The sequence below is a fragment of the Protopterus annectens genome, chromosome 14.part0 (genome assembly GCF_019279795.1).
Source record: "Protopterus annectens isolate FY-2018-M chromosome 14.part0, PAN1.0, whole genome shotgun sequence".
NCBI lineage: Eukaryota > Metazoa > Chordata > Ceratodontiformes > Protopteridae > Protopterus > Protopterus annectens.
The window spans coordinates 244,753,471-244,776,509 of NC_056748.1; the positions used below are offsets into that span (position 1 = coordinate 244,753,471).

The 23,039-nt window shown below is 39.3% G+C and overlaps 1 protein-coding gene across 1 annotated transcript in view; it reads right to left on the reverse strand.

The window, feature by feature from the left end:
* The window catches only part of SLC18A2 (solute carrier family 18 member A2), a gene marked incomplete in the record, with an annotated part of 947,305 nt that overhangs the window by 490,564 nt on the left and 433,702 nt on the right, over window positions 1–23,039 (reverse strand).

Sequence of the window (23,039 nt, forward strand, 5' to 3'; positions counted from 1 at the left end):
TATTGACCCCGATATTGCAGGAGATATGTCACAAAGCCCTATACCTACAAATTTACTGAGACTTTTATCATTGTTTCATAGCTTGTAGTCACTAGATCTGACCCAGATATCGCAGGAGCTCTGGCACAAAACCCTACATCTTCAAGTTTATTCAGACTTTTTTTTAATACACCTTTATTGAATTATCACTTGTGACATAGGCAATTTTACTTTATTACAAAACTAATCAAATTGTACTAACAAATTAGCATTATTATATAGCAACATTACGTAAATTATTTAATTCCTGCCCCTTTTCTTGAAAACAACAAGCATCTTTTTAAAACCATCATGACATAAGCAATCATACATTTTTTATAAATGAAAACAAACCACGGTGACACAATCCTAGTTGCAAGTATTTTACATAACCAACCATACTGACACACTCTCAGTTGCAAACATTATATATCACTTACAATCTACCCAATCATTTTCAGTCCAACATTACATAACTTATTTAAGTCCAGCCTTCTTTTAAACCTCATTCCCCTCCTCTGTGTATTATTCCCACAATTCCCATTTTTTGTATGTAACTTGCTCCTACCTTTTCTAATGATCTTAACTCCAGTTGTTTTATCTTTGTTACTATATTCACTACTTCTAATATAGTTGGTTTAGATTCTGATTTCCATTTTCTAGTAATTGCTTTTTTGTCCGCCACTATAATTAGACACAACAAGGCCTAGCCAATTCTGATTCCATATTATAGCTAAGAAAAATCATCTCCCTCATCACACCAATCCACCTACCCAGCATCTCTGACAGTGCCTCCCACAGAAAGTCCACCAACCCACTGCACTCCCAAAAAATATGTTCCCAAGTGCCTCTTTCTTCCCTGTCACACCTCCAACATTTGCTGTCTACCTGAGAAAAATTCTCTGGAGTCCATTTTGGGTTTAAAATGATCTATTTAAACATTTCCAAGCAAAAATTGGAAAAAAAACATTTTGCTGCATATTTGGGAGACATACATATATCCTCCCATTCTTTCTTTGTGAATTGCTTATCCAATCTCTCTTCCCAATCCTTTATAACCTCCTCTGAGTCTTAGTTATCATGCAATATTTTATATGTGCTACTAATTATTCATTTTTTAATGGCGGCTTCTGTTCTATATTCTACTAAAAACTCTACCAGTTTTGGTCTTTCATTTAGGACCCCCCTATTTCTTTCTCTTTGCCTATACCCTGATATCAATCCTTGGTAAGAAAGGCAATCTCTAACCTGCAGTCCAAATAAATTAAAGGCCTCTTCCCATTCTATTACTTTTCCCTGTCTAGTTATTTGCTCCCAATACCTTGGTTCCTTTGCCGGTTTTCTCCAATAAATGGCAGCCTACTTTTACTTTTTGTTTTTATCCCATTGTTTCATAGCCTGTGGTCACTAAATCTGACCACGATATTGCAGGAGGAGCTCTGTCACAAACCCTACATCTGCATGTAAGCATATTTATCAAGAAGAATGTTTCTGCTTATTAACTTTAATCAGTTAACTACATACGTGCTCTGTGATTGAAAGGCTGGTGAAATAGTAGGACCCCTTACTAAGTTGGCCACTGTCTCCTTTAGCTTGACCAGTAGGCTATACTGCATATGCCAGGTATTTAGTCTCAGGAAATGACAGAAAACTTGTTTTTTAATTGCATCTGTTTGTTAATTGCTTTGTTCTGGCTATAATGTGATTTCTTTCAGTTATAAATTGACCTATAAACTGACCTCAGGGTGGAAAGCTTCTCCCAAATAACCACAACACTGATCTGTATACGGATCTTCTTCTATTCCTACCCCAAAATCCTCAATACTAACCAATACAATGTAAAACTAATAAAAATATCCAAATTACTTTAAACTCCTAAAACAGTTAGACATTGTTTCATGGACCTAAACTTGCACAGTCACATTCACCATAACCCGGGTCCCATTCCTACTACACAGACAAATAAACTAAAACTTCACTCTTAAAGGGGCACTGGCTCATTTCTAAACTGTGTTCCTTGCTTCGGATCCGAAATGTAAATGTTGCCACCCACTTTTGTAAACTACTCCCACTTTGTGACATCACAGTCCGGTCCAACACACTTATTACTTTACTTTGTATACCCTCTCCCATTCCTGTTTTGTTTCCCGTGCATAAATGTAGACTTTGTTGTTATAGTTCTTTAGGAACTATGAGTGTTTTTAAGTCACAGGCTTTCAGCATATGAGTACATCTGCAGCACTCAGGTTGGACTTGATACATTTCTGTTGAGTCGCAACAGTTATAAAATATACTTTTCCCGCCGTTGAGTTAATGTCAGAAGCACTGAAATGTTTAGAACATTGCAATGTAAATGTAGCAAGTCATTTTACATTTTTAGCAAAGGGATTGCTACAGTTACAGATTACCATCTTCTGTTTAGCATTTGCATTCGTGTAAGAAGTGCTAAGGTGCTTACTGTATCCAATGTATCAAAACGTAACTGTAGCAAGCCTTTTGCCACCAATATAAAATGTTCTGCTACAGTTACAAAATGATTGTTTCATTCTTTTTTATTTCAATATTTGTGGTCATGTAAGAGGCTCAGAAGTGCCAAAATAATTACTTATCCAATGTATCGGAATGGAACTGTAGCAAGCCCTTTGCCAGAAATGTAAAACAGGCTTGCTACAGTTGTACACAGATAACTGCATTTTTATCCATTTATGTTGAATTAGCATGCATTCTTATGATGGGTGTGCAGCTTGTGACTCAAATGTCTGTGATTATTTAGTCCCTTCATTGCTAGTTGATTTGCCAGAAAACAAACAGTTTTATCAAGAAGAGACCACACATATGAGAAGAAAATCTGGACAGTTGATGCCAGAAGTGCTTACAGTGTTGGAATGTAACTATAGCAAGTCCATTTCACATTTCTGGGAAAGGGCTCGCTAACGTTACAAACAGGTAATTTCCATTTTTTTAATATTTGCATTTGTGTAAGTAGAGCTAAAGCTCTGCATTAATGTAAGAGCATAGCTGTAGCAAGCCCTTTGCAAGACATGTAACATGGGCTTGCTACAGTTACAAACTTATCTTTTCTGTTTCCTTTCTTTTTTTAACCATTTCTGGTCATTCTGAATAACAGGTTATGTATTAGTATTCCTTTTTACAAAGGGTGTGCAGCCTGAAGTCCAGATGTCTGTTATTATTTAGTCTCTTCAATATTCCTTGATTTGCCAGAAAACCAATAATTGTATGAGAAAGGGACCACACATATGAGGTGAAAATCTGCATGGTTAAGAGGCAATCTGGTCATGTCAGTTACACTGAAAGGCTTACAGTGTTGGAATCTAATTGTAGCAAGCTCATTTTACATTTCTGGCAAAGGGCTTACTAAAGTTTTTTTCTCCTCCTCCTTTTTTTTTACATTTGCGCTCATGTAAGAATCTCTTGTGTTTACTGTATCCAATGTATCATAATATAAATGTAGACCTTTTGCCAGAAATATAAAATGGGCTTGCTACAGTTCCAAACATATTTTCTGTTTTTATTTTTGTATCCATTTCTGGTCATCTTTGATAGAATAATAGGTTATGCAATTGCAGGCATTTTTATGAAGGATATATGCCTGAAACTCAAATGTCTCTCATTATTTAGTCTTCTTTAATTTCTCCAAGTCTCTTGGGTTTCTAATACTATGACAGGAATGGACCCCATTCTTAAGTCAAACTACGATTAAAGTTCATGATATTAGTATTGTTTCACACTTTGATGTCGGCCAAAAATGCTCTCACCCACAATATCCCCAGTAATGACTCTTTCTGCTGTTCATATGGAGTTGCATGTATTGGTAGTGTATTTAAATATGATTGTAGACTCTCTTTTTTTTTTTTTTTATAAGACCCCCGTTGTTCCTACTACTATTGGAACTAGCTGGGTATCTTTCTTCCACATTGTTCTTGTTTTTGCCTGCAAATCCTGATATTTTATGACTTTTTGTGTCTGTGTATGCAAGACACTATATTCACTGGTTGTGGCAATTTCAATGATCAATGCTACTTTGTCCTCTTTTTTTGGACCACTAGATCCAGTTTTCTAGCATCTGTCTTTTGAAGAGTTGGCAATGAGTGATCCAATGTGATTTAAACTTCATCATCTTCTATGATGCTTTGTGGCTTATGTTTCCAGTGTTTTTCAGCTACCTCAAAACCATAATGTTTGCACAATCCCCAGTGCAACAGTCTTGTCACATTATTATGCCTTTCAGTATACAGTCCTTCTGCCGTTAGTATGTCACAACCAGCAATAAGGTGTGCAACTGTTTCTAATTCAGTTTTACAAAACCTATGTTTGTCTGTTTCTCCCATATGTTCATTGGATTATGTAAACCAATGTGGCTGTAGCCCACTGTCTTGGGCTGCCAAAATTAATTTTTCATCTCTTGGTTTGAATTCATCTCTCCTTAACCATTCCTACATTTGTTCCTGATCAACATGAGATTCTTCTAGAAGTTTTCTATACTTCCAACTATATTTATGCTTCTTCCACATTTCTTGCCTCCTCATCTGGTCCTGTCCCTTATATTCTTTCTTTTGTTTTTTGGCACATTCAGTTGCTGCCTGATTTTTATCTACTTCAGGTATGATTTCCATTCATGCTCGATGATAATATGCTTCTGCCAGATTAAGCAGAGAAGTAATCTTCGATTTATTCTCCACTTGTTTTAAAACTTTGACTACATTTGGGTCTTGTGAGGTCAGCAGATGTGAGGTCAGCAGATGTGTGGAGTCCCACAATTGCAGATATATACATGTAATCAATTTCAAGGAGACCCATCCCTCCTTCAGAACGGGGAATATATAATCTTGATAATTGGCCATGGTGGTGCAGCGGTTAGCATTCTTGCCTCACAGCAAGAGGTTCTCCGGTTTGATTCTCAGCTGGAGCACCTTCTTTGTGAAGTCTGCATGTCCTCCTCGTGGTCAAGTGAACTTTAAAAGACATGCAGGTAGGTGCATGGGTGTGCCTTCTCTGAAGGTTGGGCACCAGGCTGGCAACTTGACACCATAAAGATCCACTGCCAATCATTTTTGGACCGGTGATCCACTGTGGCGATCCCTGACCAGGAGAAGCCAAAAGAGATTTGGTGAGCATGAAGCATCCTTCTTGTTTTCCTATCTAATCTATACAAACACATTTTGGGGCCAGTCAATCACTCCAAAACTGAAAGTTAGGACAGAAGGAGCAAATTGGTTTATAGCTTGAATTTTGTTCCTAGATGTCAATGCTGTTTTCAGGATTAATTTAAATCTTCTAAAATATTCCTTACTAAGTTTTATTCGCATTTGTTCATGTTTTATTGTTGATCCTTCATCAATTCCTAAATATTTATACACTCCTTCTTCCTCAAGATCTTTTATATTACATTCTTGTTCCAAACTGATGTTTTCCTGATGCTGCAGTTTACCTGATTTAAAAGTTGCTTTTGCATATTTATCAAGACCAAATGACATTCTTATATCATCTGAAAAAGTTTTGACAACTTGCAGTTGTGCTTTCAGTTCCTCATCTGATGAGCTATACAGTTTTAAATCATTGACAAAGCGAAGATGAGCAGTTATTAGACTTTGTTGTTTTCTAGGAGCCAAATTATAGCTATGGCCTAAGCTGTTAAGTAGACAGCTTAATGGGTTAAGGGCAAGGCAGAATAGCAGCGGTGACAGAGTCGACCTGGAATATCTTCATTTGAATTTTTATCCCTAGGATAACGATTTGTCTTTTATCATGGCTTAATTACAAAGTGGTCTGTTACTGCTTCATGGTCACTGTAATGTAGCCTAGGGTGTACCTTATACATTTTAAGCACTATTTTATCTATGAATGTGTGATACTATCAAATGCTTTTTTTGTAGTCAATCCATGCCATGCTTAATTATTTCCCTTTTTACAGTTCTCCACTATGACTTTATTTAACATCTGTTGATCCTTTGTTCCATAGAACGTTCTTTTATTGCCCTTTTGTTCTACTACCATAATTGAGTTTTCTTCTAAATGACTATAAACTCTGTCGGCATCAATTCCAGTGCATAGCTTACACGTCGTCAGAAGGCAAGTTATTTGTCTATAATTTTTAGGTTAGCTTGCAGGTTCACTCTTAAGTAGGAGCATTGTTTCTCCTGTTGTTAACCAGGTTGGTGTCTGTTCAGGGTGCACATATAAATAGTTTTTACTCATAGCTAAATCTTCATGCAAAGATATTAATACTTTCAGCCAAAAGTTAGGTACTGCATCTGGGCCTGGGGTTTTCCAAATAAAGGGGCCAATATCTCCTTTCTAAAATCCTATTTCTGCTTTGGACTGAAGCAGAAACACTGCCACCCACTTAGCAAATCACCTCCCAGTTTGTGACGCCAATAATGACATCCTAACAAACCCTATCCACGACATTGAGTTTCTTTAAAAATGTTAAAAACCTCTATTCCAGTCCTGTTTTACTTCCCTCAGCAATAAGGCACTCAGCTCGTCAGTTCCCTACTTTCACATGATGCTCTATATTTGTTTTGATATTGTTTTTTGAAGTAAATACTATTTTAAGCAGTACCTTCAAATGTGGAAAAGTGTAATACTTTGTTAGTAGCCAAATGCGGTTGACAAAATGTGGCAGCCATGGGAACAGCAAGCATCTTTACAGAAACGACATTTTCTGCTCCTTCATACCAGTACTCTTGTTGTAGGGCATTATATAGGGTCATGTATATTTTTAAAGCTCTATATTTTCACATTCTGTTGCATGCAAGACAATTGCACTTCATAACTATTAGCACGCATCATTTTACATTATGAGCCAGTGCATGTCAATTGTGGGATGTACAGGGCCACTTCTGGATTTACATTTGCTCAAATTTTCAACAGCAAAGCTTTGGATGTCTACAGATATTGCATTCCTTTCCTGTTAGTAAACACGATCACAATAAAGGTTGCATAAAGCAAAAAAAAAAATGACACTTACGGAATGGCAAGGGAAAGCAACATCTGTTGGATCTATCCAAAGCTTTACTGTTGAATATAATAAGAAAAACTGGTCCTGCACAGCACACATTTATTGTGGGTCAGTCAAGTCATTATTTTCTTTTGGGTTTTTTTTTTTTTTTTTCAGAGTGTGTTCTGATAAATTCAACACCTTACAACCTGTCATGTTTGCCTATTTTTGTTAGCATACCTCCCAACTGTAATCACAGAATGAAATGAAAATGCCTGATAATGCTGAGTGTTCTAATAAGGTCCAATTAATATGGTATTTATGCTAATGAAGCTACTCATTGTCACTGTTTCTAAATAATGCAATAGCAATTCTGCTACCGATATATGCTATAAGCAGACATACATAGTACAGTGATCACAAAGCATGTGAGATTGTTTGTATTAACTGCATGTCTACACCTGCAGCACCAAGATGCAGAGCTATATCCTTTCTTAGTGCTGTGGTGCAGCACTAGGGATGTATAGTATTTCTGTTATGCAGCTCTGCGTTGCTCAGCCTGTGATCCACAAACATATGTGCACATGGGGCTTTCATATTGATCTACAGGTGGATCTGAGTGAACAGCCATGGATATTTCAGGTAGATCTGAATGCAGGGTTCAGCATGTTGTGCAAGGTTTTATTGTTCTATCTGTTAAGGAAATTTGAAATGCCCATGCTAAGGCAGTAAGATGCTTCCTTGTATAAAGGAGACATCTGACAAGAGCTTGATAGGATAGTGAGCAGTGCCATTTGCATTACTCATTTTAGTAAGCACTGCCAGCTCTGGTACAGGTATCTAAGGTAGCAATACTTTGACCTATTTTGTCATTGGGAAGTGGTTACAGAGACTGAGCTAAGCATGTAGTGTAAATATTTTTTGTACTGTCTTCTCTCCTTTACTTGTATACCTAGGATTGACAGTTTAACAAGACTTGATAACACAGAAGGAGGAAGGGACACTGTCAGAAGTGAAGTGTGCATGATAACTTTTCCAGCCCACTATACAGCTGTGTTTGTGTTTGTAGCAAAACCATGCAATGATTTTTCCTATTGTGCCATGCTTCTGCTGAGAAGGTTGTGGAAGAAGTGGTGGTGAGGCCAAGAACTGGTGTTGGGGCCACCCTTACCTTCAGGCTGCAACACCTGTTGCCTTGTTGCTGGGACACCTGAGGCTACCTGGATGGGTCACTAGTGCCCTTTGTGGCCATTTCTCAGGAGGGAGTAAAAGCTAGTCTTCTGAAAGTTGTTTGGACAGGTCAGCCTAGGTCTTGCAGGTGGCAAAGGGGGAGCAGTGGCAATTGGATATCTGCCTTAATTTATTTTGTTCAATTTCTCCAAATCTTTTTGGATTCTAATACCATGATGAGAATGGACCCCATTCCTTACTCAAAGTATGATTAAAGTTCATGAAATTAGTATTGTTTCAATCTTTGATGTCAGCCAGAAGTGTTCTTTGCAGCACCTGCAATATGCCAATGAATGACTCCTGCAATTGGTAGAGTTTTACATGGATTGGTGACATGTCTAAATATGATTGTAGATTCTTTCTTATAAGACCAGTTGCTCCTACTACTATTGCAACTGTTTGGGTATCTTTCTTCCACACTGCTCTCATTTCTGCCTGCAGATCTTGGTATTTTATGACTTTGTGTCTCTCTCTGTATGCAGCACACTGTAGTCATTGGTTCTGGTGATTTCAATGATCAATGCCACTTTTGTCTTCTTTTCTTGGACCACTATATCTGGTTTCCTAGCATCTGTCTTTGAACTGTTGGTAATGGGTGATCCCATGTGATATAAACTTCATCATTTTCTACGATGCTTTGTGGTTCATGTTTCCAGTGTTTTTCAGCCACTTCAATACCATAATGTTTGCACAATCCCCAGTGAACAGTCTTGCCACATTATTATACATTTCAGTATACAGTTCTTCTACTATTACTGTGTCGCAACCAGCAACTAGGTGTGCAACTGTTAAACCTACATTTGTCTGTTTCTCCCACATGTTTAATGGACTTTGTAAACCAGTGTGTATGTAGCCCACTATCTTGGGCTACCAATTTTAACCTTTCATCACTTGGTTTGAATTCACCTCTCCTTAACCATTCCTGCGTTCATTCCTGACCAACATGAAATTCTTCTAGAAGTTTTCTATACTTGCAACTATATTTATGCTTTTTCCACATTTCTTGCCTTCTCATCTGGTCCTTCACCTTATATTCTTTCTTTTGTTTTTTTGGCACATTCACTTGCTGCCTGATTTTTATCTACTTCTGGTTTGATTTCCATTCCTGCTTGACATTGAAATGCTTCTGCTAAATTAAGCAGAGAAGTCATCTTGGATTTATTTTCGTCATTTTTCAAAACTTTCACTACATTTAGATACTGTGAAGTCAGTAGATATGTGTGGAGTTCCACGACTGCAGATCTCTACCTGTAATCAATTTCAAGGAGGCCTATCCTTTCTTGGGAAAGGGGAATATATATTATTGGTATACACTGATTTTTATACATCATTTAGTAAGCATGGAGCCTCCTTCTTCTTCTATCCAACTCTCTTTGGGGTCAGTCACTCACTCCACTCACTCACTCCAAAGCTGTAAGTTAGGACATGAAGAGCAAACTGGTTTATATCTTGGATCTTGTTCCTAGATGTCAACACTGTTCTCAGGATTAATTTGTCTTCTGAAATATTCCTTGCTGAGTTTTATTCGCATTTGTTCATTTTTTTTATTGCTGATCCTTCATCAGGTCCCAAGTAGGTCCCAAGTAGTTATACACTCCCTCTTGCTCAAGTTTTTATATCACATTTGTGTCACAACCTGATGTTTCCCTGGTGCTGCAGTTTTGCGAACCTGCAGCTGTGCTTTCAGTTCCTCATCTGATGAGCTATACAGTTTTAAATCATCAACGAAGAGAGGATGATAGGTCTTTAGACTTTGTTGTTTTCTAGGAGCCAAATTATAGCCATGGCCTTAACTGTTAAGTAAACAGTTTAACTGGTTAATGGCAAGGCAGAATAGCAATGGTGACAGAAAGTCATCCTGGAATATCCCCCATTGAATTTTTATCCCTGGGATAATAATCTGTTCTTTATCATAGCTTAATTGTAAAGTAGTCTGCCACTGTTTCATGGTTACTGTAATGTAGTCAATCACTGTATGGTGTATCTTATACATTTTAAGCACTCTTTAATCCATGAATGTGGGATACTATCAAATGCTTTTTTGTAGTCAATCCATGCCATAGTTAGATTCTTCCCATTTTTATAGTTCTCCATTATATCTTTATTTAACAACAAATGATCCTTTGTTCCATATGACCTTCTTTTATTGCCCTTTTGTTCTATTGCCATAATTGAGTTTTCTTCTAAATGACTATAAACTATGTTAACGTCAATTCTCATGTATAGTTTATATGTCATCAGAAGGCAAGTTACAGGTCTATAATTTTTAGGGTAGCTTGCAGGTTCACTCTTAAGTAGGAGCATTGTTTTTTCTGTTAGCCAGGTTGGTGTCTGTTTGAGGTGTGCATATAAATAATTCTTACTCATGGCTAAATCCTCATGCAAAGATGTGAATACTTTTGACCAAAAGTTAGGTACTGCATCTAGGCCTGGGGTTTTCCAATTAGAAGCTTTTCTTAACTTTGTTTCAATCTCTCCGGCTGTTACTTCATCCTATTTCATACCCCATACCTTTAAACTTCTTATTCTTTCTTTTACTTCTATCTGTTTAGCATCTTTGTTATGTTCCACAGGATCTTCATAAATACTTCTCCATAATATATCTACTTCCTTTTTTTTTTTTTGACGGTCTTTCAATTCCTTTCACCTTTATTTCCAATTTATCTATAAAACTTTTTTGGGTCATCAATAAATTGCTTATTATGTACTTTTCCCTTATATTTATATGTGTATTATTCTGCCTGTGCTGAAATTTTTTGTTTGTTATTTGCGATAGTGCATGATAGATCCTGGTCTATTCTAATACTGTGCATTGCTTTAATCACATCTCTCTTTCTTGATATTTTTGTTGATCTCTTCCCTCTTCTATACTCTTCAAACAGTGACACTTCTTGCCTTAATTGCTTTACAGTTTTTGCTAGTCGATATATCCATGAGGATATTCTGTTTCTCCCCTTTCTTTCCCTCACTACCCAGTGTTCTTGTGGTAGAACTTTATTAGTTATTAATTTAGCTACACAGTAATATATCCTGTTTGGGTAAGACAGAGATTCAGGTCACAGCCTGTTATAGGTCCTCAACCATGTTCCAAGACTCACAATCCATGTTTCTAAGCACCCTTGAGAATATTAGTGTCCAACCTAACACTCTCATACTGGGTGACTTCAACTACACATCCATTAACTGGCAAAAACTACTCATGTACCAATAAACTTGCCCAATGTTTTCTGGAATTCATTAATTCCAATGCCATGGACCAGCTCATTCTTGCCCCCACTACAGGTAGCAATATCCTTGACCTAGTCATTATTAACATGGGTGACTGCTGCTCTACACCAATAGTCAACTCCTCCCTGGTTAGATCCGACCACAAACTAATCACCTTGGAAATCCAACCACCCCCCAACAAAGGTAACCACCATGAAAAACTTCTCCAAAGATAACTTTGGGCTCCTAAAAACAGAGGTGGTGAACTTCACAGCATCCATGCAAATGGAATCATAGACCAGTGCAATGTATGAACACATGCACAAATAAATGGATCTCGCCATACCCAATAGAATCAAGACACTCTTCCCCCCAAAAAAGGAAGACAATCTGGTGGACCCCTGCCATAAACAAACTCTACAACAGAAGGAAGAAACTGATACAGAATAAGGTGAAGTCCCAGGACTAGAAAAACTCCCTTATCAGCCTCAACAAAAAGTTGAGATCCCTCATCAAACCCTCTAAAGTTATCTATGAAAACAGAATTGCAGCAGATAGCAAAGACAGCCACAAGGCCTTCTGTAGTTATGTAAAGAATCTCCACGACAATACCCAGATTTGCTCTGAGCTAATGCACAATGGTACCTCCTATACCGAGCCAACAGATTTTGCCATGATTAATTTACAATGTGCTAATTGACTCATGCATTTAAGCTGAGAAACTCTTGGTTTGGATGTAGTCTGATGAAGCAACCACAGAGGGCATGAAAGTGCTTACCTTGAGCGCTTCAATAAAGATTTTCTGCATTTTCATCAAAGCATTATTGTGTTTATCCTGAACAGTCATGGTGGTTTGGCTCTGCTCTTTTGTTGTTGATAGATTTTGCCAATATACTGGCCGACAGATTCAGTGCCAACTTTACTCCTCCCCCCAAAGGACCAACCGCAATACCAGTAGATTGCCAGGCACCTAGTATTACTGCTGCACAGGTTAAAACAGCACAGTCCAAGGCCAAGAATACAGCTTCTGTGGGACCTGACAATATCCCCTGGCTATGTTCTACATGAACTACAGAGTGAAGTGGCACCTGTCTGCCCTGTTCAATCACAGCCTCACATCAGGCTTTGTCCTTACTGAATGGTGCACTGCTACAGTCATCCCCTCTCCACAAAGGAGGAGTGACTACAGATCCTGGAAAGTATCACCCCATTAGCCTCACGAGTCTGATATGCAAAGCTATGGAATGCATCATCATGGACCTAATAAACAAGGATACAGGAAATCTCCAAACTGTGGATCCCACACAGTTTGGTTTTGTGAAGGGTAGATCAAGCCTGCTCAACTTGGTTGACTTCTTTGAGTCAGTCACCAGAGCTGTGGATGAAGACAAGGTGGTTCATACAGCCTACTTTGATCTGGCCATGGCCTTTGATACCATTCCCCCACTCAGGAATCATAGAAAATCTCACTAAGCTAGGCATCAACCTCTATATCACTAGGTGGGTTGCAAACTGGCTCACAGATAGAACCCACAGTGTGAACGTAGTAGAGTCCAAGTCAGACTGCTGACCAGTCAGGAGTGGAGTCCCACAGGGTTTAGTCCTGGGTCCTCTCCTGTTTGGTATCTACTTCTCTGAAGTCCAGGCCAACACCAAGGGACTCTGGCTGACAAAGTTCACAGATGATTGCAAGTTGGGAGCTATTATTTACTCCCCAAGTGATGTTGGCATCCTACAGAAAGGCCTCACTGAAACCAACAACTGGCGTCAGAACCATGGCATTAAGCTCCATGCCAAAAAATGTGTCATCATCCCCTTTGGGAAAAACATCGTTCCCATGAATTACCACATCAATGGTAGTCCACTGAAAACAGAAGGCGTTATAAGAGATCTGAGAACACAGGTTGACAGCAGCCTCTCTTTTGACCACCACATTGCCACTGTGAACAGAAAGTCCTTCTATGTGCCACATCTCATTATTAAGTGTTTTGCATCAAGGAAGAAAGAGGTCATTGTCTCCCTCTTCTATTCCCTCATTAGGCCAGTCATAGAGTACAATGCCCCATTTGGCATGTACCTCACTGGACACCTGCAACAACTGGAGAGGCCGCAAAAGTACCTCACAAAGAGGATCCTAGGCCTTAAACACTTGTCCTGTATGGACAGACTGAAAAAACTCCAACTATTCTCTGTCTCATATCGCCTACTTAGAGGTGATCTCTGCTTGACTTACAAAGCCATGTCTGACCCAGCTCTTTTAGAAATGCTGCATCTAAAGAAATCCCAATCCCTTCACACCACATGCTCTAGAGACCTTAACCTCATTACCACAATCAACAAAATGTGCTGGAGGGACAGGTTCATAACCCAGAGACTGCCCATGCTATGGAACAGACTTCCCATACATGTCAAACAGAGCACCTCACTGACCCTTTTCAAGACAAATCTTGATGAGTGGATGGGAAATAGAAAACTCACACCGGGGATCACTCCAGTGGCTCTACTCGACAGAGGCACTGGGAACTAAGGTCAGGTGGCACGATGCCAGAGTAATCCTATGGGCTAGGCTTGTAAAGGCTCCAGGACCATTAGCCTAGTACACATCTATGAACCTATGAGAACAAATGTGATGTGTTCACCTACATTCTGGAGAGCTGCAAGGTGTGTGTGTGGACCTTTATGGTTTATGACTGAAAACTGAATATTTTTTTGGTTTCAGTAAATTAAATAAATACATATATGCATACCTACATGCACACACATACATAAATGAAATATTTAGTAGGAAGGCTTTAATAACGAGATGCAGGAGGGAGTTACTAATGGTATTCAGTATCTTCACAGAAACCCAGCTGTGAGTCCCCCACGCTGGCTGTCTTTTTGTGTTGTAGCTACTGCTGATGGTAGATAAAAGCTAAAATGATGTGCTAATAGCTTGTGTTTACATTGCAGAGGGACCAGTTTGCACATATTTAATGATCACCAGTTGTGATTGTTCTTTTTTGTCATTGAATGAGATTGCTTATTAATGCTGAGACAAATGTGGGTATGAATATGTTTTGTGAGTAAATGACTTGGACCTAAACCCGCTGATGAAAATGTGTTGTGAACTATAGCTGACCTAAATAATACATTTTTATTCTTTATTTATTTGTTTGTTTGGTATGTTAATCAGGCAGTACTTAACATACCCAGACTCCAATTAGTAGTTTTCCCTGCTGGTAGATATAACAAGGTCAGAAAAATGAAACTTATTTCATCCACAAAAGACTGAAAGAAAAGAATATTTACTTTTCTTTTGTGAGTGTAAAACAGCACATTTTTAATAAAATTGATTTGCTCTTTTTATTAGTTGCGTCCTGAACTCTTACAATTGTCCAAACTTGTTATAAAGGTTGCAAGATAAGTACTGTGCTTAATATGTAAATTCAACCCATTTCACAAATATGGAATGTATTGGGTAAGGTTGGCCTAATGGGCTAATACACAATGCTGTTGTTCAGAGGGTCCAGGGTTTGGGACTTGGAAGGGATGATCATTTTGAGCTGAGTTGGCCTAGTAGACTAACATATTATGCTGTAGTTGACATGGTCCTGGGTTCAATCCTTTGGAAGGGGGTAAACTTTGTGGGAAGTTGGCATTTAAGACAGGTCTCAATCACAGTAGACTCACACAGATTGGGCAGTGGATGCAAAGTTCACACATGCATGCAGAAGGCAATGTTTTCTCTATTCTGGAATCAAACAAATGGAAGAAATTCCCTGCAAACATCAGAACAGCCCCTGAGTTTAGCTCATTCAAATGTCAGCTAAGAAAACTACCCTTTTTTTCCCCTAAAGTAGAAACTATACCTGCTTTGGCACCTTCCTTCCAGCTCGAAGGGCATTTACCTCATATCATGCTTTCCGGCCCCAAAACTTGGACCGAACCACAAAAGGAGGGGGAGTATCCATATTCATCAAAGATACCCACACCTCCAGGTTAGTGGCAACGCATGAAGCATCGGAGACCATCCAGGTGCAACTAACCATAGGCAAAACTGCCTTACAGTTTGTAGCATGCTACAGACCACCCTCTCAAACTCAAGAACCCCACACAGCCTTCCTGAAGACACTGGAGAGTATGAATGTCTCTCCAAATACCATCATATTGGGAGACTTCAACTACCCAAACATAGACTGGGAACATTACTCAAGCCCCAACACCCTAGCCCAAAGGTTCCTAGAATTCATAAACTCAAATGCAATGGAACAACTGGTCACCATTCCCACAAGAGGAGACAATATACTAGACCTGATCATCACAAACATGGGGACAAAATGCTCCACACTTGAAGTATATCCCTCTTTGGTAAGATCAGACCATAAATTAATCTCACTGGAAATCCACATCCCCCACCCCTGCACAAAAGACCACAGTGAAGAACTTCTCAAAAGCCAACTTCACACTTCTTAAGACTGAAGTGGTATCCTTCAAGGCCCCTGGGCCAGTGGAAACCACAACCCACACTGCTGAATCCTTTGCAAATGCCTTCTATGGGCACCTTCAAGAATGCATGGATCATGCAATCCCAAATAAAACCAAGACCCATTCCCCAAAGGCAGGTGCCCGGTCTGGTGGACCCCAGCCATAAACAAACTTTACAACAGGAGGAGGAAGCTACTACATGACAGAGCAAAATCCCTAAAAGGGAAGGCATCTCTGATCAGTACTAGCAAAAAACTACGATCACTCATAAAATAATCCAAGGCCAACTTTGAGAGAAAAATCGCAAAAGACACAAAAGACAATCACAAGGCCTTCTTTAGCTATGTTAGAAACCTGGGTGGAAACTCCCAGATATGCTCAGAGTTAGTCCAAAATGACACAAAATACACTGAACCCACTAACATTGCCAACATTCTGGCAGCCAGGTTCAGTGCAAATTTCTCCTCCCCCTCCCCCCCAAAAGGAGAAATAACTATCCCAGCAGAGTGTAGCCTCCCTAACATCTCAGATGCCCAGGTGAGAGCCGCCCTCTCTAAAGCTAAAAACACAGCATCAATGGGACCGGACGGTGTCCCGGGCTGTGTGCTACATGAACTCCAAGAGGAACTAAACCCACACATAAGGCTGCTGTTTAATCTTAGCCTTACTACAGGATACATACCCAAAGAGTGGCGTACGGCAACAGTGGTCCCACTTCACAAAGGCGGTGCTTCTACGGACCCTGGAAATTACCGCCCCATAAGCTTGATGAGCCTGGTCTGCAAAGCTATGGAGAGGATCATGATCCATTGATGAGGGTAAGGCAGTTCACACAGCCTACCTTGACCTTGCAAAAGCCTTTGACACAATGCCCCACTTGGGCATCATAGACAAACTCACCAGCTTAAATGTAAACCCATATGTCACAAGATGGGTTACAAACTGGCTTAAGGACAGAACCCACAGGGTCAGAGTTGCTGGAGCCATGTCAGACTCTAAGCCAGTCACAAGCGGTGTCCCACAGGGCTCAGTCCTGGGACCCCTCTTGTTCGGCATTTATTTTTCAGTACAGGCAAACATAGGAGGATTGTGGCTGACAAAGTTCGCAGATGACTGCAAACTGGGCGCCATAATTGATACTCCAGCGGACACAAACATACTTCAGAGAGGCCTCATAGAAACGGATAATTGGTGCCAGAGCCATGGCCTTAAGCTGAACGCCAAAAAATGTATAGTCATACCCTTTGGGAAGAACAAGATACCCACAAATTACCACATAGGTGGTAATCCATTAAGTACGGAAGAGGTAATCAGGGACCTAGGGACCCAGGTTGACAGTAACCTCTCATTTGACACTCACATTGCCAAAGTGGTTAGGAAGTCCTTCTATATTGCCCACCTTATCATGAAGGGTTTCACATCTAGATCAAGAGAGGTCATTGTGCCCCTGTACTCTTCTCTTATCAGGCCAATGATTGAGTACAGTGCCCCATTTGGGATGTATCTTACCCGACAACTGCAGCAGTTGGAAAGACCCCAAAAGTTCCTCACCAAGAGGATAAAGGGTCTTAAACATATGTCATATGCTGCCCGACTGAAAAAACTCCAGCTCTATTCAGTCGCATACCGCCTACTCAGAAGTGATCTGTGCCTGACGTACAAGGCCATGTCCAATCTGGAATTAATGGACATGCTCCACCTCAGAAAATCCAAATCCATCAGAGCCACGCGAGCAAGAGACTTAAACCTCAACACAGAAATAAATAGGACGTGCTGGAGGGACAGATTCATAACTCAGAGGCTCCCTACACTCTGGAACAGAATCCCAATCCATGTTAGGCAGAGCCTCTCACTAACTCTATTCAAGAGAAATCTTGACGAGTGGATGGGAGATCATAGGTTTACCCCAGGGGTCATCTCTGTGTCACTACTAGACAGAGGCACAGTAAACTAAACCCTAAAAGGGTGTAGTATTCTCATCCTAAGGGGTGGTGAAAGCCACACACACTCTGGCTAGGCTTATAAATGCCCTAGGGCAGATAGCCTAGTATGAACATATGAACCTATAATGGTTAAGGTTTTTACCTGACAAACATAAGGTGCAGTGTTGGATTCCCGCATGGGGTAATTGGCTAGGCTTAAAATGGCCCACAAGGGCAGTTAGCCTGCTACTATTCTATGAACCTACATAGACCCAAGTACCTGGTGATTGTGCCAGAGTGAGTGGCACAGATATAAGCTAAGTGGTAGAGATATAAGCTTTATCAACATAAGCTATGCTGCATTTCAAGGCACTGAAGGTAACCCATGAGGTAATTGGCTAGGCTTAAAATGGCCCACAAGGGCAGTTAGCCTGCTACTATTCTATGAACCTACAGAGACCCAAGTACCTGGTGATTGTGCCAGAGTGAGTGGCACAGATATAAGCTAAGTGGTAGAGATATAAGCTTTATCAACATAAGCTATGCTGCATTTCAAGGCACTGAAGGTAACCCATGATTAACACACAAATCATTTGTTTGCTGTTGTCTTTGCTAGAAGTTGTGTATATCAAAAGTTCAGGTCAAAACTAAGGGGGTTGTGGCTGACAAAGTTTGCAGATGACTGCAAACTAAGTGCAATCATTGAATCCCCAAATTATGTCAGCATATTCGAGGAGAGTCTCATGTAGACTAGTGACTGGTATATCAGTCACAGTCTCAACTTGAAAGCAAAGACATGCATCATCATTCCCTTCTGCACAAGCAATGTCCCATTATGCTATCAAATTAACAACAATACCCGATGTACCCATGAAGTTTTAAGGGTTCTGGGATCACAAGTTGACTACAGCCTTAACTTCGACCACCATGTGCCTACTGTTTTAAGGAAGACTTTCTATGTAGCACATTTGATTAAAGGTATCGCTTCGAGAGCAAAACAGATTATACTCAATCTATATAATACTTGGCACTAATCTGGCCCAAATTTGCATATAACGCCCTGTTTGGCATGTTTTTTATAAGACCCATTGCCCCTAACACTGTTGGAACTGTCTGGGTGTGCTTACTTCACATTACCTTCATTTCCACCTGTAAATTATGGTATTTTATCACTTTGTGGGTCTCTGTATGAAAGACCTACCTCTCAACTATCTAGATTGTCAGAGGTTGTCCAGATTTTTGCCTCTTATTTTTGGTCTGTTCGTGGTTTTCTGGATTTTTATGGAAAATCATCTATCAACTTTACGGCTCTTTTCTGGCCTATCAGTTTTTGTGGACTATTTCCTTCTATATTGGGGGGGGGGGCATCCTCCACTGAGCCTAGTCTAACACAATTATGCAATGTTTCTGTGTCTTGAAGATTCCACCCCGTCAGTTTTTCCAGTCCCGGAAACAGTGAGCATATGAGGATCAGGCATTTTTTTTTCTCCTGGGTCTTGTGTACCCAGGTGTCTTTTTTATTGTTTTAACCTTATTCCATCCATGACATATGCTATATAAAATACTGTATGTTGTATACAGCAGTGTCATACCCAGTAAAGTATAGCTTATTTAAAGAAAAGCTCATTGCTAACCAGTATCCTACCCTTTCCTATATTCCACTGTAGCTGATATATTTCTGGATTCCATCATGTTATTGTTACACAAATTTGTAAGGAAAGCAATTAAATAAAAATAATAAAATATTTGGATAATAGTAATATTGCACAGTAAGATTGGACACCCTTTGGTAAGGGCTTTATTAGCAGCTGCTAAGAGAATATGAATGTGCATTTTTTGGCATTGAGCATTAGGCTATGTTTCTGGCACCACTTGTCTCTCACAACCTCCTCAAGGATATCTACATCTCTGGAGGAATAAGTCATTGCACCCAACTTGCAATCAATTGCAGATTTCATCACCCAAAGACCCTCTGTATTTGCTATGACTTCAGAGAAGTATATTCCAAACAGGAGAGGTGCAAGTGCTGAGTCCTGTGGAACACCACTCTATTGACAGGCCTATTAGTGGGGTGTATTCCCCCACCCTAACTTCATGTGTCCTATCCATGAGCCATTTGACTATCCATCGGGTTATGCAGGGATTTATGTCTAAATTTTGGAGTTTGTCTGTAATACCTAAGTGAGGTAGAGTGTTGCATGCCTTTACCAGGTCGAGGTAGGCAGCATGCATTTTGCCCATCATCCATGGCTCAAGTGGTCTTCTTAAGGTAGTGCACTGGGTTTAGTAGGTGTGATCTACCCTTGACAAACCCAAACTAGGATGTGTCCAGTGTTTGAAGATTTCCTATGTAGTTATTAGAGCCATTATAACTTTTTCCATGGCCTTGTATATAATACTAGTCCAACTTATCGGTCTGTAGTTTCCTGGGTCTGTTGATGGTCCAGCTTTATATAGAGGGATGATTGGTCCTGCATTTCCTAGAGACGAAGCCTGGCTGGAGGTTCTAACTGAATAGGCATTCTAGTGAGCCCGAGGAGTCAATTCTCAAACTAAAATGGAGGCATCCCTGTATCTTATCAAGGCTCATTGCTGTAGTGTGTTTAGCTCTGGAGAGTGCAGTGAGGACCCGTGCTTTAGTAACAGTTGGGGGCTCAGTGGTAGAGGGTATTTTTATGGGGAGTAAATAGTCATCTTTGAGTCATATGGACTCATGTCTTCAGCTTGCACCTTATTACTGTTGTGTAATACTTTTGAATAAAATCAATGTCCTTTACTCAGTAACTACTTTAGACAATTAAATGTTTCTGGCAAGGCTTTTCTCTCTGCACTATAAGGTTGAGAGGTATGCCTTCAGTTTATAACTGAAATGTCATGAAATCACAAGAAATCAATGGCTTTTATTTTATGAATATTCCTATACACTAGACGGACCTTTTTGTTTCTAATTAGAACTAGCCAGTACAACTTTATATATACATAAAGAAGTAAAGAGACACACATATTCCATGTGGAATTGTAATGTAATTTATTTCACAAAATAAACAAGCAAATAGATGAAGTCATGGTTTTATTTGATGGTTATATAACTATCATATCTAGACATAGATAGATATAATTTAAAAGGTTTACGGTGAAACAGTGTAAATTTCAAATAAAAGCAAGTGTGATATTTTGTTGCAGAGAGAGAATTTGCCTATGAATCATAACAATGCAAGACATCTGTAATACACATTCATTAGTTTAAAGAACACCATTGCACATAAAACTAAAAAAATAAAAATGGAGAGATCTGTCTATACTTAACATAGCCACTCTGTTAAACAGCGTATTTATATTTATACATTTTACATATGTACATGCATACAAATATTTCAGGTGTGAGCAATAATGCCATTCTTACATGCAAACTAGTAGTTATAATTTGACCTAATTTCCACTTCTTATATTTTTTCAAGTATCATCTTGCTTGAATTCCACTTCTGCATTTTGCCAAACTGTTTGACATTCTTTCATAAAGTGGTATATTTCTTTATTCTGTTTACAATTTTGTGTTTGTGTCTTATACCATGGAGCTCAGGTTGTGATTCAAAAGGGTCTGTCTACCTCCCACTTGCATCGTTATCAAACTGAAATTAATAAGTAAACAAGCAGATAAACAGTTAAATAAAGCAGTAAGGGGAATTAATTAAATGATTTGACTCAGGGTAAGTTTCATTCATGGTACTTTGGAGAGTACAACACACTTTCATTCATGGTACTTTGGAGAGTACAACACACTTTCATTCATGGTACTTTGGAGAGTACAACACACTTTCATTCGTGGTACTTTGGAGAGTACAACACACTTTCATTCGTGGTACTTTGGAGAGTACAACACACTTTCATTCGTGGTACTTTGGAGAGTACAACACACTTTCATTCGTGGTACTTTGGAGAGTACAACACACTTTCATTCGTGGTACTTTGGAGAGTACAACGCAGTTTCATTCGTGGTACTTTGGAGAGTACAATGCAGTTTCATTCGTGGTACTTTGGAGACTACAACGCACATCTATTTATTGTTTTCTTTACTTCTTAAAGTAAACAGTTAAATGCTTGTTTACAGGTACCTTGTTATGTGTGTATATAGTTGGTACCCTTATAGGACAAAAAACACAGTGGGGGATATTCTGAAAGGAAAAACAGTGCAGTGTGTAAACTAAACTATGCAATAATGACATTCAAGAGACATGGATTTTAGAAATACATTCATCGATAAACTGATGTATTTCTCTGCATGTATATTCTATATGCAGTATGCACATTTGTAAGATACTTGGTAATTCTATATTAGGCTGATAAAGTTATAGGTATATACTAGACAAGCAGTTCAAAAGACCATTGAGAAGCATAACCAGCTAACCCTGAGCACTGTTGAGTGAGTTAAGCTCCATGGTCAAGAAGCACCATGCTATATATGCCAAAGAAGATTTATGATTTCCTGGCTATTCATTTAGAATATTACTGAATACAGACTGTGTAGTATTGCTTGACATGCATAGGAAGTCTTTTCAGTAAGTATAGGATTCCTTGGGATGGAAATATTTTGTGCCAGCCATGTTCCATTTCTGTGTCTATAAGAGGTTACAGTCTTTGTTGTGGGTGTTCATGGTGGTGTCTGTTTTGCATAGCTGTAAGAGGTCAAGCAGGGTGAAATGGGCCATGTACCCTACTGATGGACAGCACTCTGCCTGCTGATGAATGGCATACAGAGCAAGAACTGCACATGTCAAAAATGCCATTTGAACCCTTAATGTAAGTATCACCATGAATAGGCAACAGTAAGGATTATGGAAGGGTGTACAGCTCAGCAAACTGTGTGGCCTCAGTGTAAATATCCTAGTCTGGGCTTTAACACAAATTTTACATGTTATACCTTTTGTACCAGAATACATTGTAGGTAATGTCACCATGTTCCAGGAGGTGATGTACAAGACATGTGTTTCCATTCACATGGTAGAGCACCAACAAGGTACCAGGTGATCAAACATGCAGGAAGCTCCAGTCAACAAAAGGTAATGTTGGAAGGTGCATTGTGTGTCTTAGAGGTTATACCCAGGTTCTGCAAATAAAAGACAAAAATGTTACGTGTGGTAGAAGAGGTTATTTTTCAGCTAAGTTTCATAAGCGTTCTACTTCCATCTTCCAAATTTCTTGATGTTATCCTATGATGTCCTTGCCCACTGCACATG